Source organism: Sciurus vulgaris (genome assembly GCF_902686455.1).
Source record: "Sciurus vulgaris genome assembly, chromosome: 13".
In the NCBI taxonomy this organism is placed as follows: Eukaryota; Metazoa; Chordata; class Mammalia; order Rodentia; family Sciuridae; genus Sciurus; species Sciurus vulgaris.
The window spans coordinates 5,124,515-5,141,939 of record NC_136474.1 but is presented as its reverse complement, the minus strand read 5'-3'; the positions used below and the strand labels follow the sequence as shown (position 1 = coordinate 5,141,939).

The 17,425-nt window shown below is 33.6% G+C and overlaps 1 long non-coding RNA gene across 5 annotated transcripts in view; it reads left to right on the top strand.

The window, feature by feature from the left end:
* Positions 1–17,425, top strand: part of LOC306643020 — a 97,624-nt gene that overhangs the window by 33,553 nt on the left and 46,646 nt on the right. The window contains exons 5-6 of one of the 5 annotated variants that reach the window (XR_013758778.1): positions 14,635–14,708; positions 15,164–15,564. The exons of 3 other annotated variants lie outside the window; for them this stretch is intronic. This is a non-coding gene — a long non-coding RNA (uncharacterized lncRNA). Of the gene's footprint in view, positions 1–14,634; positions 14,709–15,159; positions 15,565–17,425 lie in introns of those variants that run through there. One more of the 5 variants, XR_013758779.1, reaches the window with a different exon arrangement.

The window sequence follows — 17,425 nt, the reverse complement described above, 5'->3', positions numbered from 1 at the left end:
AAAAATTTCTGATTGACAGTGGTGTAGGTGCCAAACTGTGGATGTGTTAATGCCCTAGAACTGGAACTGACACTTCACAAATGAATTTCATGGTAGGTAGATAACACCTCCGTAAATTTTTTTTAATACAAGAGTACACAAGATGAACTGCTGTGAGGCAGCTATAGCCCACTTCACTAGACCACAAGCCCTAAAGAGTGATGCCTTTTATTGCTCTTTAGAGCCTAGTACAGAGGTGAGACTTACAGACTGAATAAAGACTACTAGATACTAAGGACCATCTTTGAAGCAAATAATCCAGTCATTAGACCTATTTAGGCTTTGGTCACTCTGATTACAGCAAAGCATGAGTCTTCATGAGAAATGATTTCACAGGTATGAAATTTGGTAATTCAAAAAACAATAAGGCTTCTCTCTAGTATAAATTCTCTGATGGTGAATAAGGTGTGAATTTGCATTGAATGCTTTACCACATTCTTCACATTGGTATGGCTTCTCTCCAGTATAAATTCTCTGATGGCAAATAACATGCGATTTTTCATTAAAACTTTTGTCATATGCTATATTTTGTAGGGTTTTTCTCCAGTATAAATTCTCTGCTGGTGAATAAGACCTGATTTTTGATAATATGATTTGTGATATTCACTCTCACTTAACTTTTCCATATTGTCCTGTGTTGTAAATAGTCAGGATCACAACTTCTATGTTTTCCATTAATTACTTTTTGAAATATATGTCTTCTGTCCTGATCTGGTGAAATTTCTTTGGTATTATGAGAAGTTATTGCTGAAATGAATGAAAATTAAAAATAATACTTGGTAGACTGGGAGAAGTATATTTTCCATGCATAGCATAGGAAATTATACCAATGTTAACAACCTCAGGACCTCATTCATGTAGTAGATTAATAAATCCAAGGCCATCATTATTATAGAAACTTATATAAAAATGTACACACAATTATGTTGTAAAAATTACATAAATTATTGTAGAGAGCACAGTATCCAAGATAAGAACAATACTAGGGAGAGTAATATAGTAGAGGAAAAGATTATCTTACTTTTATTAACCACAGCCTTTCCTGCTCCCTACTGCAGCATTGCACAATTAGAAAAAAACAAATCTACAGACTACCTTCACTCTCAAGAGAATAAAGGAAATATTAAACATACATAAACATTTCTGGCTTTTTGAAGATTGTGTGAAAAATGGTTTCTGTCTACCAAGACACAGAGATCTGGAACTAACAGGTTTTGAATGCTAATACAATGGATATTAAAGAAGTTTTAAAAAGGTAGGGAATCTTAAGGACAAATATGAAAAAAAAATTAGTGAGAAAAATACACACATATATATAGAATGCATCCAAACAAGTTTGAGAGGCACTAAAACCCTTGCAGAGTCTATGTCAATATTACATGTATTAAGCCAACACATGGAAATCAAGACTAATAAATTGCTTTTCTAATGTTTCTGCTATTTGCTTATTTGTTTCATTGACAAATTCAACTATGTATTTACTAATTATATCATTGTTTTTAAAGTATTTATATATAGTGAAATGACAAATATAATGTTAATAACATGAGCATTATTTTGTATAATTATCAGTTTTGTGCTGAAAAATGTTGCACTTATTCTATTAGTATTTATCAAGAACATGTTACATAGCAGTCACCATGTGGAACAACAAAACTCTTGACCACACTTTGCCCATTGAAATAAAAATTTGTTCTCTGAATAACAATATGCCAACACTCCACAAAACACAGTATCTGGTGGTCACAACTCTGAATTTCTAACTTTCACATGTGAATCAGATGCTCTTGCAACTGTTTGCTGAATTTCACATAGTGCAAAGTTCTGCATATTAATCCCATATCATGTTAAATGGCAGTATATTTTATTTTATACCTAAATAGTAATAGCATATAAATACCATGTTTTTACTCATTCAAGCATTAATGTGCACATTGGTTTATTCTAAAACTTGAATATTGAGAACCATGCTTGCACTGAACACAATACTGAGGTTATATCTTCAGCATGCTGATTTAATTTCCTATGGATGCATATATCATACTGGCATTTCTGGATCATGATGAGGTCATTCTACTTTAATTTTTTTAAAAATACGTGGTGCTTGGGATTAAACCCAAGAGTGCTATACCACTGAACTACAACACAAGCCATTTTAAAATTGTTTGAGACATATTGTTTCTAAATTTCTGTAACTTGCCTCAAACTTGGAATTCTTTTGCATGCCTCCCAATTACCTGAGATTTCAAGCATGTAGCTTTAAACTGTACTTGACTACTTTTTTTTTATTTAAAATCTTCCACACTGTTTTTCTCAAATGATTCTATAATCTACTGTTGACTTTTTTTTACCAACAAGTCAATTAAAAATAGTACAGAACATAAAGATAAATAAAATCAGGTCTTAATTAAAGTAACAAACAAAAATATTAGTACTCAAACATTAGATAAGTGAGAGTTATGAATTACCCAAAGAATGCTAAATAACCATTCTATGGAAATTTTGTGAGCTAAATTCAGATATAACTTGTTAATGTAAACAAGCAGATATTCTGTATGTGAAGATGTCCTCACAAAAAATTTTCTGAGAGGCAGAAATGGTGTGCAAATCTATAATCCTAACAACATGGGGGATATTGTGTAAGGAAGACCATCAGTTCAAGGCCAGTCTTAGCAACTTAGTGAGATCCTTTGAAAAATTAAAAACCTATAGAACATATAAAGGGAAGTGGGAATAAAAATGTATAAAGAGAAGTGTGAGAGAAATCAAAGCCTGCAACAATGAATAGCAATGGATCACACATTATACCATTAAGCAAATTATGGATAAAAATTATAATATAGAAAACAGCTTACAAAGTAGTAGTGAGTTCTTTACTTTTAATGTTGTATTTGATTATTAATGAAATATTATAAAACAAATCAAAACAACTTGACTAACAAAATTAAATATAAAAGAAGAAAGAGCCAGTGAATTCTGGCAGTGAGAGAGTGAAGAAATGGAACATGACCTGCTCCTAGGAGCCTTCTCTTGCCCTCCAGCCCAAAGCTGCTGAGTAAGATGGGGGTTCCAGGAAAAGGTCAAAATCCATCCTGTGGACCCCAGAACTCCAACTGTGACTGCCCACTTGTTGTCCTAGGCTGTGAATGTTTGGGAGCTCTGCCTGCATGACCTGGTAGTGGCATTCATCTTTCTGACCTCAGACCCAGGAATCCTTAGCTATCAATCTCCTGGCCCAATCCTGTCCACCCTATCCAAAACTTGCACTGAGAAAATGGCATCATTGTGTGGTGGGGGCATGGTATTTCAATAACAATGGTGGCTAACCAAAAGTGCCAAGTCCAGCAGGGGGCCAATGGATGACAGGAAGTTTGGCCAATCAGCACAGACTAGGACCCTCCGTGTTCACTCTGTGCACGTTCCATTCAATGACACCTTGTCCTGAGAAGGCAAATGTCTCATTCATCCCAGAAGGTGAGAGAAGCTGTGCAGGTGACAGATGGTGCTGGGAGCCAGCCCAAGAAACTTGCAGGTTCCCTGAAGAATGGGTGGAGTTGGCACAGAGGAATGTCACCAATCCCAGGAGCAACTTGAAGTAAGTGCTGCTCAGATTTATTTTAGCTCTTATTTATAGTATTAAGTAGAGCAGAATTAAACAAGATACAAGTTATAGAGAAATTACCTCAAAATTTGTCATTGACCATACTTTCCAGCAGGTGTCTAACACACAGTGGGCACATTAACATCAATTTCCTATATTTACCTAAAGTTGCTCACATAAGCCTATTACAGTGAAAGATATTTTCCTGTTTTCCTCCTACTGGCTTTTATTTATCCTTTGGTGTCAGATCTATTGTTAGCATAATGACTCTTTATTTTAAGTTAAATTTACCAAATTGCTAAGCAAAGCATGCATTTAATCTTTAACTCATATTGTTTTGATTTAATCTTAAACGTCTACTCTAGTACCTAAACAAGCTCAGTTTAGACTAAGCTAGGTTACTTTATTGCCAAACGATCAGTTTGAGTACCTAATTTTATCCTATTATTCTTTATGTCATTGATTTATCCTCTACCTATTGTAATACATATGTGAAACCTAAGCCAGCACAAACTACTCATAATCAGTTAATATGCAATGAAGGAATTTGATCTTAAGATATTTTTCTAGATGTTTGTGTATGCTGTTTTTTTGTTCTTTAGTTCTACATTTCCAGGGTGACCCTTGGTGTCCAAATCTTTGAAGGAAGGACAAACATTGGGCATTTGCCCATTTACCATTAATATTAATTATGCATTCACCATTTTCTTTTTTTAAATGTAAACAAATGGGATACATGTTGTTTCTCTGTACATGGCATAAAGGCATACCATTTGTGAAATCAAAAAATTTACATAGGGTAAGGTTGTTTGATTCATTCTGTTATTTTTTCCCTTCCCCCAACCCTCCCACCCCTCTTTTCCCTCTATACAGTCCTTCCTTCCTCCATTTTTGCCCCCCTCCCTAACCCTATCTCTAAACCTAACACTAACCTCTCCTTCACCCCATTATGTGTCATCATCCACTTATTAGCAATATCATTCATCCTTTGGTGTTTTGAGATTGGCTTATCTCACTTAGCATGATATTCTCCAATTTCATCCATATGTCTGCAAATGTCATAATTCTATCATTCTTTATGGCTGAGTAATATTCCATTGTATATATATATATATATATATATATATATATATATATATATATATATATATATATACTACAGTTTCTTTATCCATTCATCAATTGAAGGACATCTAGGTTGGTTCCACAATCTGGCTATTGTAAATTGAGCAGCTATGAACATTGATGTGGCTGTATCTCTATAGTATGCTGATTTTAAGTCCTTTGGGTATAAGCCAAGGAGTGGGATAGCTGGGTCAAATGGTGGTTCCATTCCAAGGTTTCCAAGGAATCTCCACACTGCTTTCCAGAGTGGCTGCACTAATTTGCAGCCCCACCAGCAATGTATGAGTGTACCTTTCTCCCCACATCCTCAACAACAACTGTTGTTGTTTGTATTCTTCATAATCACCATTCTAATTGGGGTGAGGTGGAATCTTAGGGTGGTTTTGATTTGCATTTCTCTTATTATTAGAGATGTTGAACATTTTTCCATATGTTTTTTGATTGCTTGTAGATCTTCTTCTGTGAAGTGTTTATTCATTTCCTTAGCCCATTTGTCATTTGGATTATTTGTATTCTTGATGTAAAGTTTTGTGTATTCTTTATAGATTCTGGAAATTAGTACTGTATCTGAAGTATGATTGGCAAAGATTTTCTCCCACTCTGTAGGCTCTTTCTTCGCATTGCTGATAGTTTCCTTTGCTGAGAGAAAGCTTTTTAGTTTGAATCTATCCTAGTTATTAATTCTTGCTTTTATTTCTTGTGCTGTGGGAGTCCTGTTGAGGAAGTCTGGTCCTAAGCCGACATGTTGAATATCTGGACCTACTTTTTCTTCTATAATCTGCAGGGTCTCTGGTCTGATTCTGAGGTCCTTAATGCATTTTGAGTTTAGTTTCATGCATGGTGAGAGATATGGGTTTAGTTTCATTCTGTTGCATATGGATTTCCAATTCTCCCAGCACCATTTGTTGAAGAGGCTATATTTTCTCCATTGCATGTTTTTGGCCCCTTTGTCTAGTATGAGAAAATTGTATTCATTTGGGTTTGTGTCCTTGTCCTCTATTCTGTACCATTTATCTACCTTTCTATTCTGGTACCAATGCCATGCCATTTTTGTTACTATTGCTTTGTAGTAGAGGTGAAGATCTGGTATTGTTATACCCCCTGTTTCACTCTTCCTGCTAAGGATTGCTTTAGCTACTCTGGGTTTCTTATTCTTCCAGATGAATTTCATAATTGCTTGCTCTATTTCTGTAAGGCACGTCATTGGGATTTTAATTGAAATTGCATTGAATCTGTACAGCACTTTAGGTAGTATGGCCATTTTGACAATATTAATTCTTCGTATCCAAGAACATGGGAGATCTTTCCATCTTCTAAGCTTTTCTTCAATTTCTTTCTTTAGCGTTCTGTAGAGTTCTCATTGTAGTGGTCTTTCACCTCTTTTGTGAGATGGATTCCCAAGTATTTTTTTTGGGGGGGGGCTGTTGTGAATGAGGTAGTTTTCTTAATTATTCTTTCCAGAGATTCATCACTTATGTATAAAAATGCACTAGATTTATGTGCATTGATCTTATATCCCACTACTTTACTGAATTCACTTATGAGTTCTAAAAGTTTTCTGGTGGAATTTCCTGGTTTCTCTAATTATACAATCATATCATCAGTCAATAGGAATATTTGAGTTCTTCTTTTTCTATTCATATCACTTTAATTTCTTTGGTCAGTCTAATTGCTCTGTCTAGAGTTTCAAGGACAGTATAGAATAGAAGTGGTGAAAGAGGGCATCCCTGCCTTGTTCCAGTTTTTAGGGGGAATGCTTTCAGTTTTTCACCATTTAGAATGATATTAACCATGGGCTTAGCATAAATGGCCCTTACAATGTTAAGGAATGTTCCCACTATTCCTATTTTTTCTAGTGTTTTGATCATGAAGGGGTGCTGTATTTTATCAAATGCTTTTTCTGCAACTATTGAAATAATCATGTGATTCTTGACTTTAAGTCTATTGATATGGTGAATTACATTTATTGATTTCCTGATGTTGAACCAACCTTGCATCCCTGGGATGAAACCCACTTGATTGTGATGCACTATCTTTTAATATGTTTTTGTATGTGATTTGCTAAAATTTTGTTGAGAATTTTTGTGTCGATGTTCATTAAGGATATTGGTCTGAAATTTTCTTTCCTCGATGTGTCTCTGTCTGGTTTAGGTATCAGGATGATATTGGCTTCATAGAATGAGTTTGGAAGGGTTCCCTCCTCTTCTAATTTATGGAATACTTTTAGAAGTATTGGAATGAGCTCTTCTTTAAAGGTTTTGTAGAAGTCGGCTGAGAATCCATCTGGTCCCGAACTTTTCTCTGTTGGTAGGCTTGTGATGACTTCTTCTATTTCATTACTTGAAATTGTTCTATTTAAATTTTGTATGTCCTCCTCGTTCAGTTTAGGCAATTCATATGTCTCTAGAAACCTGTTGATGTCTTCGAAATTTTCTATTTTGATGGAGTATATGTTTTCAAAATACCTTCAAAATAGTGTTTTGTATTTCACTTGTGTCTGTTGTGATATTTCCTTGTTCATTCCAAATATTAGTGATTTGTGTTTTCTCTCATCTTCTCCTTGTTAGTGTGGTTAAAGGTTTATCAATCTTGTTTATTTTTTCGAAGAGCCAAATATTTATTTTATCAATTTTTTTGTATTGCTTCTTTTGTTTCAATTTCATTGATTTCAGCTCTGAGTTTAACTATTTCCTGTCTTTTACTACTTTTGGTGCTGGTGTGTTCTTCTTTTTCTAGGACTTTGAGCATTCACCATTTTCATTTTACACTGCTGTATAGGGAACAGGTGGATCTGTGAGAGGTGGGTCCTTATACTCATTTGCTTGTTTCCCTCTAGATGGATACCACAAATGTCCCCCAATCTTGTAAACTAAGTAGGGCAGTTCTTGAACTGTGAGGACAAGTCTCCTGTTTTGTTTGCCAGGCTATTATTCTGGTAAAGCATTAATTGGGGCAGGTGTGATCAGCATAGGAGCAAGCAGTTCCTCTAACTGTAATTTTCTGAAGAACTGCTGAAACTCTGAACTTTCAAACTTATGTGTGATATTTGTGCATCTTTTAAAGCATTCTTCATCCTCCCCCTAGTTCCGCAGACTCATTGAGGTTAAAAATAAATTTCACAACAATCGAGGAAATATGATTTGCTGTCACATATTTATAAGTATGATAATTAAAAGAAAACACCCAATTCCTAGGAGAGATGACAGTGGCAATTTCCGGGAATGATGGCCTTGCCAAGCTCTTCCCCATGTTTACACCTTGTCAAGCAGCATGGAGGAAACAGTCCCTGCCAAGGTGGAAAAGTGAGCACCTTTGGACAGTTGGTGTTTGTTCTACCAATTAGAAAAACTGCAGGGTAACAAACTATTTGACCAATTGGAAATGCCCAACACCCTTCAGGAAGATTTACTCGGTATTTGTAGAAGGCCTGTGTATATATAATATGAAAAAGCTGCTCTCAACTTGCCCCCAAACCCTGTAAAACTTTTGCTGTATCTGCAAAAGTGGTTGTTCATATATGTTACAGTTAAAATACAACGTTATATAAATATGCATTTGATTTAAAAAGTCAGAAATGTCTTCTGGAAGGACTTTAAAATGAAATTGGTAGACCACCTCTAGGAGTGACATTGTCCAAGTTTATTAAGGGTGTTAGAGAACATGAGGAAGACTAAGTATGAGGAGGGAAGATCCTGGGCCAGACTGTTTATGTATAAAAGACATCTTTCATATTATAACCATTGCTTGGTTGTGAATTTTGCTACTCATTCTTGTATATATATTTAACAGTGCTAAGTATGTTTTTTAGAAATCTCAAATTTTTAGATATGCTAATGTTAAAAGTAGAAGCGGTAAAATATAACACATTTTGTAAATTACTGTTTTAAAAAAATTATATGAAATGTTTTGTAGAGGACAATAACCAAAATTCCTGTTGAGTAATAAGTATTGTATGCTGGTTCTCTGGAGCACCATGCCCGTATGCTTACAATGAGGCACAAGTAACCATTGTTCCTATGTCTATGGGTTTTGTTTTACTTTGTTCTCTACATAGTGTATATAAAGGACAAATGAGTCATAATCTACATCTAGTTTTTCTAGATGTTAAATAGGTTGCCAGTGTATGATAAAAGTAGAATTAGTAAACAAATTTTGTATGCTTTGTTCAAATTTCTATAAAGAATTTTCTTCTTAAAATTAGAGCATTATAGTACGCTTGGTTTTTGAAAACCAGAATACTCATATTTTGAAGACATTTTTGAATTAGAACTCTTGTGAAATGTGTGCAGTTTCTTCAAGACTGAATGTACATAGTGGACAAATTGAGTTTTTAATTGAAACATCTAGTGTGTCTAGATGTTTAGAAGTGCCTGGTGAATGTTAAATGTAGAGGTAGTAAAATATCACTCCATAAGTCTGAATATTCTCTTTGATATGTGGAGGCTAACACAATGAGGTGGGGGAGTGTACAACAAAATTTCATTGGATTAGACAAAGTGGAATTAAGGGAAGGAAGTAAAGATGGATATAAGAAAGGCAATGAAATTAATTAGACATAACTTTTCTATGTTCATACAGGAACACACAAGCAGTGTAACTCCACATTGCATACAACCCCAAACATAGGAAGTTATACTCCATGTATGTAAACATGTCAAAATACATACTACAGTCATGTATATCTAAAAAGAACAAATAAAAATTTCTACAAAGAAAAATAATAAACCTAAAATGAACACAAATATATGCAATCTACTGGAAACTCTATATCTAAGGAAACACGTAGAATGAAATCAAAAGAATAGAAGAGTGTCCATAAAAAAGTTAACCAAAAAAAAAAAAAAAAAAAAAAGCTGGGGTGGCCCAATTATGATATAGAAAACAGTTTAAAGCAAGAAGTTACACAAAATAAAATATATTTTAAATTTAAAAAAAAACTGAAAAGAGGCAAAATAGAATATTATATGAAAAAAGAACTTTACCTAGGATACTGCAATAAGAATAGACGTAGTTTCAACTCACATCATACCTCTAAGATATAAATAGTTAAGATTGAAGAAAATAAAGAAATTCCTTAATACTAGGAGACACCGATCTGGAATGGCTGTAAAGGAAGTCAAACAAGATGGTAATCAAAAAACAGAAGATTGTAAATATTTTAAACAAATGTTCTTATATAATAATTGTTCTCAATAGCATATGAAATATTAAAGTTGATCAACCAACAGAAAAGGAACAAACCAAAGGTTAAAATGTATGTAAATATTAAAATTATTTTGTGATCAAAAAAGAATAAAGTTAGATTTCAAAAAGTGGAAAGGATGGTCAAAAATCCACACACATGTGGCAATTGATTGAATAGTATTGAACATGATTCTTTTCCAGGATTGAAAGATTAAATTAAAAGACCTTTGTACACCTCAGGATATCTGGAACCAAGCTAGATGTCCTTTAGTTGAATGGATAAAGAAACTGTGGCATATATATACAATGGAATATTACTCCACCATAAAGAATGATAAAATTATGGCATTTACAGGCAAATGGATGAAATTGGAGAATATCATGCTAAATGAGACAAGCCAATCTCAAAAACCAAAGGACGAATGATCTCACTGATAAGCGGATGATGACATATAATGGAGGGTGGGAGGGATTAGCGTTAGGGTTAGGGTTAGGTTTAGGGTTAGAGTTAAGGAGGGTGGCAAGAATGGAGGAAGGACTGTATAGAGGGAAAAGAGGGGTTGGAGGGGTGGGGGGGAGGAAAAAATAGCAGAATGAATCAAACAAAATTACCCTATGTAAATTTATGATTACAGAAATGGTATGCCTTTACTCCATGTACAGAGAAACAACATGTATCCCATTTGTTTACAATAAAAAAATAAAATAAAATAAAAAGATATTTGGAGACTCGTTGTAAATCCCTTTCAAACTCCCAATGCTATTTTATGCAGAGACAGACATTTGAAGACCGATGTTTGTTACAGTATTATTCAATAGAGCTACCATAGGAAAGCAAACCAAATAACTCTTGAAATGAGTGAATGGAGTAATTTGGAATACAGAATATTTTTAAGTTAAAAAGTAATACATTTTTGCAAAATCTCTAATCAAGATAAATCTTCAGTACATTATGATAACTGAAATATGTCACTACCACAAAGGAAAATATGGCAGAACTCTACTTATATGACATCAAAAAAAGAAAAAAATCATTCTGAACAGAAATGAGAATGACTTTAGTGATGGAAGAAGACAGAAATGAGCACTTCTTTACATGGGAATTGATTTATTGATTTTTTTGAGATGTCAACATTCTACAAATATATTAGATGACCATTTGGCATTGCTGAACAGTATACATGATATGGTGGGGAGAGCAAGTATTGTTTTCTGGTTTTGATCACAAAATTTCAAACAACACGTAAAAATAAAAAGAATTTTGTTTGAAAACTTCCTTTAAAATGCTATGGTCTTTATCCTATGAATAAGAAAAAATTCTTGAATATATTGATAAAGGGCATCCATATGTTCCAAAATTACTAATGCAATTCTGAGGCAGGAAGACTATATTTTCAAAGTAATCCTCAATAACTTTATGACAACCTCTCTAAAAGTATAAATAGAAAGTGGTTGGGAATGTAGCTCACTAATAGAGTACCCTTGGATTACATTAACATATGAAAAATTTACATTACTATGTACATAAGCAGGATAAAAAATCTGGATAAAATATAAAACACACTTATGTGTAATATTTATAGAAACAAGAAAAAGAAAATATAAGTTTTTGAAAATAGAAGCAAGAATCATGCATACCTTAATTTCAATATTGTACTAATTTGTGGAATAATGGAAATTGCCATATACTCAAAATATACAAAAAATAAAACAGTATTCTGTGAAGGGAGGAAATCTATTCTACTACATGAAACCTACTCTATAAAATGAAAGAAAAGAGGGAAGGAAAACTTATTCAACAATTTATATATAACCATAGATATATTATTTCTAGTTTCATAGAATTACAATTTGCAACTATCACTACAGACCACAAAAGAGTATTTACTGTGAATCTTGACTTTCATTTCACAGAAAATCCTTCATGTATTTATAGAGAGCACAGATAAGGGAATTTTAATGAATAAATATATAAACTATTAAACTGCTTTACAATATTGCAAGGCCTTGACCTAGAATTCTCCAAAAATGTGCACATACCACCTGGAGACCCACAAATAACAGAAGATCTTTCAGATCATGCTGCCACTCACTAGCAAAGGGGAGTTTTTGTGGTTGATTTAAATAAACTTGGACATCACTGGAGACAAACAGAAGATTTTAAAACAATTGAAAACATGATAAACATAGGGCAGAACATGTTGAATGATAACACAAGAAATAAACCTAAGCTTCCAAAAAATCTTTCCTGCTAGGTAACTTCTCCATCAACATTTTGAAGTGTGACTTCCTCCTTGACTTTTGGGTGTCTCCACTGTGTCTTCTGATTTGTCAGGCCACAATATTTTATATCACTGAATTAGTCTCAGTACCAAATTTCTAAAGGTAAAGATGTATAGCCTACCAAGAAAGGAGAGATTAAAGACTAAAATAGATGTCATTAACATTTTATCTGTACCAAAAAATGCTTCTCTATAAGAAACACATTCTTATAGAGAAGTTCCCAAAAGATATTCTACAAGGAAAGAAAATTAATTAATCATAATTAATTAAAAATTGTGAAGAAAACTTATGCTTACCCAAGAAGACCAAGTTTCTGTAATTCTCTAACATCACATCTCTATATAAATTTTGTTGAACTGGCTGACGGCATTCCCACTCTTCAGTGAAATCAATAGTCACATCCCTGAAAGTCAACAGTTTCTGAAATATGAATAAGTAAACAAATATTATATTGACTATTTGATCATTCACAGAGATTTAAATTAACAGAAATTGCAACAAGAGTTAGTAGACTCTCATGTAGGTGATGAATTTAATTATTTAATAATATACTTTTATACATTGATACTATTATATGCCTCTGAAGAAAAAGAGACCTAAGTCCAAAAAGAGTATAGTAATTTCATTTTTATGAAATAAAATATAAAAATTAGACATCAGTACAAGAATATAGATTTTGTAATTTTATATATCATGACCTAAATTTTACATATCTCTCACATGAGAAACTTATGGTAATTAATAGAGAAAATTCTCAGATATTATTGTACAACCATGAATCAGAGATTTACTGAGGTGAAAAATCTGATTCAGTAGTTCAGGAATCAAGCTCTTTTCTGAAAATGTAGGAACTTCTCTAGTTATTCCAGGGTCAGTGGGATTAGAAAAACTTGAAACTTAATGAGGTTGACCACTTAAAGGTAATATTTACTAGTGAAAATGAGTTCAAATATTTTATGGTACTTACAAGAACAATACAATTTGGATGTGCTGCTTGTGCTTTGTTTCTCAAGCTTAAACTTATTTTAATATCTAAAACAAAAATCATATTATGCAATAAAACTTTTATTCATGTATACATTATGTTTATAACAGGATAACCATCTAACTCTTCAAACAGTTGTCATTTTTATTTCATTTTATTGGTTCTTTTTAGCTCTACATGACAGTAGAATCCATTTATATGAACTTATACAAAAATTGGATATACTAATTCCAATTAGAATGACAATTGTCTTTTGGTTGGCATGATGGTGGAACTCATGTATACATAGGAAAATTATGTTAGACTTATTCTGCTGTTTCCTATTCCTATTCCCATTCCCTCCCTTCTTTTTTTTTTTTTTTTTTTTTTTTTACCATTGTCTAATCTTAAGTACTTTCTTAATCTCCCCGATTTTTTGTGGTTTAGATTTCACATATCAGCAAAAAATTCAATCTTTGGTTTCAGGAATTTGTTTATTGCACTTAGCATAATATTCTTCAAATCCATCCCTTTCCTGCAAATGTCATTCTTTTTTATAGTTGAATAATAATACATTGTGTATATATGCCCCAATTTCTTTATCCATACATTTATTGAAGAGCACTTAGGTTGGTTTTATAAGTTAGCTATTTTAAATTATGTTGCTATAAATATTAATATGGCTGTGTCACTGTAGTATGCTGAGTTTAATGTCCTTTGGGTAAATATTAAAGGAGGCTTCACTGGAGTAAATGGTGGATTTATCCCTTGAAGAATATCCATATTGCTTTCCAGAGGGGTTGCAACAATCTGTAGTCCCACCAGTAATGTGTGAGCATTCTGTTTTACCCATATCCTTCTGAACATGCATTACTTATATTGTTGATATTTGCTGTACTGACTGGACTGAGTTGGAATCTCAGGGCAGTTTTAATTTGTATTTCTCTAATATCTAGAAATGTTGAACATTTTTACAAATATTTGTTGATCATTTCTATTTACTCTTTGAGAAGGGTCTGTTCAGTTCCTTTGCCCCTTTATTGTTTTGGTATTGTGTGTGTGTGTGTGTGTGTGTGTGTGTGTGTGTGTGTGTGTGTGTGTTAAGTTTTCTGAATTATTTGTATATCCTAGAAATTGACAAAATATTCAGGCAGCAACATTCTTGTCCCATTCCGTAGGTTCTGTTTTCATGCATCTTTTGCTGTGAATGTATTTAGTTTGATCCCATCTATTTCACTATTATTATTTTTTCAATTTTAGAGTCGTTTTCAGGAAATCAGTTTCTATACCAATGTGTTGGAGTTCTGGGCTTAACTGCTCTTCCAGTAAGTGCTGTGTTTCTGGTAAAATTTCTAGGTCTTTGATCTACTTAGTGTTGACTGTTGTGCAGGATGAGAAATAAGGATTAACTTTCACTCTATTACATATGGAATTCCAGTATTCTCAGCACAGTTTGTTGAAAAGACTGTCTTTTCTCCAGTGTGCACTTTTAACACCTTTGTCTAATAGGAGGTAAGTATTTTTATGTGGAGTTTATCTCTCTGTCTTCTATTTGTTCCATTTTGTTGTCAAGATATATAATTTTTTAAACTATAGCTCTGTTCACTGGTTTTCATTGTAGAGATACATCACTTCTTTAATTAGGTTGATTCCTAAGTAGTTTCTTTTGGAGGCTATTGTGACTAGGATAGTTTTCTTAATTTCTATTTTAGCTGATTCATTATTAATGTATAGAAATTCAATTAAATTATGGGTATTAGTTTTGTATCCTATTACTTTTCTGAATATCTTCATGAGTTCTAGAATAGTACCAGTTGAGTTTTTGGGACTTCTACATATAGAATTATGTTTTAAGCAAAAAAAAAAAAAGAAAACAAAAAACAAAAAACAAAAAAACAATACTTTGAACTATTTTTTTCTACTCATATCACATTAAATTCTGTCTTTTGCTTAATTGCTTTAGCCAGAGTTTCAAGGAGTATGTTGAATAAAATTGGTAAATGAGGACATCCTTGTCTTTTTCCTGCTTTTAGTGGGAATGACTTAAGTTTCTCCATTTACAATGATGTCAGCCTTGGGTTTGTCATATAAAGGAACATTCCAACTATCCCTAGTTTTTCCAGTGTTCTAAATATAGAGTGGATGCTGTATTTTGTCAAAAGCTTTTTCTGCATCTACTGAGATGATCATATCATTCTTGTCATTATGTTTATTTATATTATGAGTTGTATTTATTGATTTCCATATGTTGATCCAACCTTACATCCCTGGGATGACCATGGTGCTCTATAATTTTAATGTGTTTTTGTATGCAATTTGCCAGTATTTTATTAAGAATTTTTTGCACTTATGATCATGAAGTATATCAGCATGAAGTTTCCATTCTTTGATATGACTTTGATCTTGGTATCAAGTTAAAAAGTCAGTTGAGATTTGAATTGATTGTTCCTTAAAATGTCACCAGTGTTTTTCTGCTTTTAATATTCTTATTTCTGTATATTGGGCATTTTGAAAATGTGTGTCTTTAAATGAGTCTCTGGCAATTTTGTATATCTGGAGTCCTCTATGCTTTCTGTATTTAATTTTTCATTTTGTTTTTAAGATTTGGAAAATTTTCTGATGTTATTTTATTGTTAAGATTGTTCATTATTTAGTCTGTATTTCAGAACCTTCATCTTAAAATTTCTGTTCATAGTACTTTAACATTTTTTTTAATCTGTAGTCATCTTTTTATTTTTATAATTGTATACTTTGTCTTAAGTCCTGAAAAATCTATCTTCCATGTGGTCTAGTCTGTTAATGATGACTTCCATTGAATTTTTAATTTGGTTTATTAATACCTTCATTTTGAGAATTTCCAATTGATTCCTCTTCAGGATCAATTTTAAAGGGTAAATAGGACAGATGCATTGGTAACAGGATGTGTTGTTAATAAGGAAGAGGGAGAAAAATAGAAGAAAGAATAAAAAGGAAAAGTGAGAAGAGAATTTGGTTGTCACAATAGAAAAGGGAGGGGAAGAAATGGAAATAGAGAATTCATTGTGGAAAAACCCCTACAAAACAAAATGAAACTATGCTATTCAAAAACCTTGACCCTCAAAAAACTGGCCACAAAAAATAAATATCTTCAATGAAAAGGCTAGAAATTAGGAAAGAGATACAAATCTTTGTATGTATAGGTGTTCTTGAATGAATCAGTACAAATTCAAGTAAAACAAAACACCAAATCAAAACAAAACACAACTAAAAAAAGTGAATGATCTGGATGAAAAGTTATGAAATTGTGGAGTTGTTTTGACTATGTTGGCCAAATACTGAGCATATGTGTTTGCTGTCTGTCCTCAACTGATTTTGTTTTATCTTGAGGTGTGAACTGAGTGTTGTCATATGGGTCTGGACTGTTGAGTCCTTCCTTTTTAGTGCGTTGCTCACCAACTTGCCAACTGGGTTCTAAGATTTCTAAACTTCCCTTCTTGTGGGATTTTTAAGGGGCAGAATGGGAAGAGCTGTCCATCCATTTCCGGTGTATACTCCCAGTTGTGTTCTGTGAGATAAGTTCCCATAGGTGGAATTCCTGGTTGCAAGGACTTAGTCTTATTGAGGTTCTTGATGCTTTGTTTTGTGGTAAGTTGCTGGCATTGTTGAATCAATATTCTTCTAAAGCCTTCCAGATGTCAATCTATGATGGATTGGGCAGGTCAGGCCATGAAATGGTGGCCTGGTTGGGACAGCCTGTGGGCCAGAAAGCAATGTGGGTGCCTGGGTCAGGTTGGACTGGCAGGGAAATTGCAGCCTGGCAGGCTGAACTCTGGGCCAAGTAGTGAAACTGCAGGCCTAATAAATCAAGCAGTGGGCAGGGTGTGAAGTTGAAGGGGTTGGTAGACTGTGTCCCAGGGATCCCGGATTCCAGATTGGGATCCCAGGGCCCAGTCAGGTAGGGAAGGCCAGGGTCCCTTGTATGTTCAAAAACTGGCAGTACCAGGAACAGGGAGAACCCTATAATGGGTGGGTGTCAGTGACTCAGCAGGTGTCAAACTAGGTATATGCAAGGGAAAAGTGGATGCTCTGATCTTGGAAATTCCAAGGACCGGTCAGGCAATCAGAGAACCAAGTGCCCTGAAATTCACCCTATCAAATTTCTGATCTATTGTAGCTTGTCTTATGAGCTCCTTTGAGCCACAGGACTCATAGCATTGGAGAGAGTTGGGTTCTCCCTAGCCTCTCCAGCT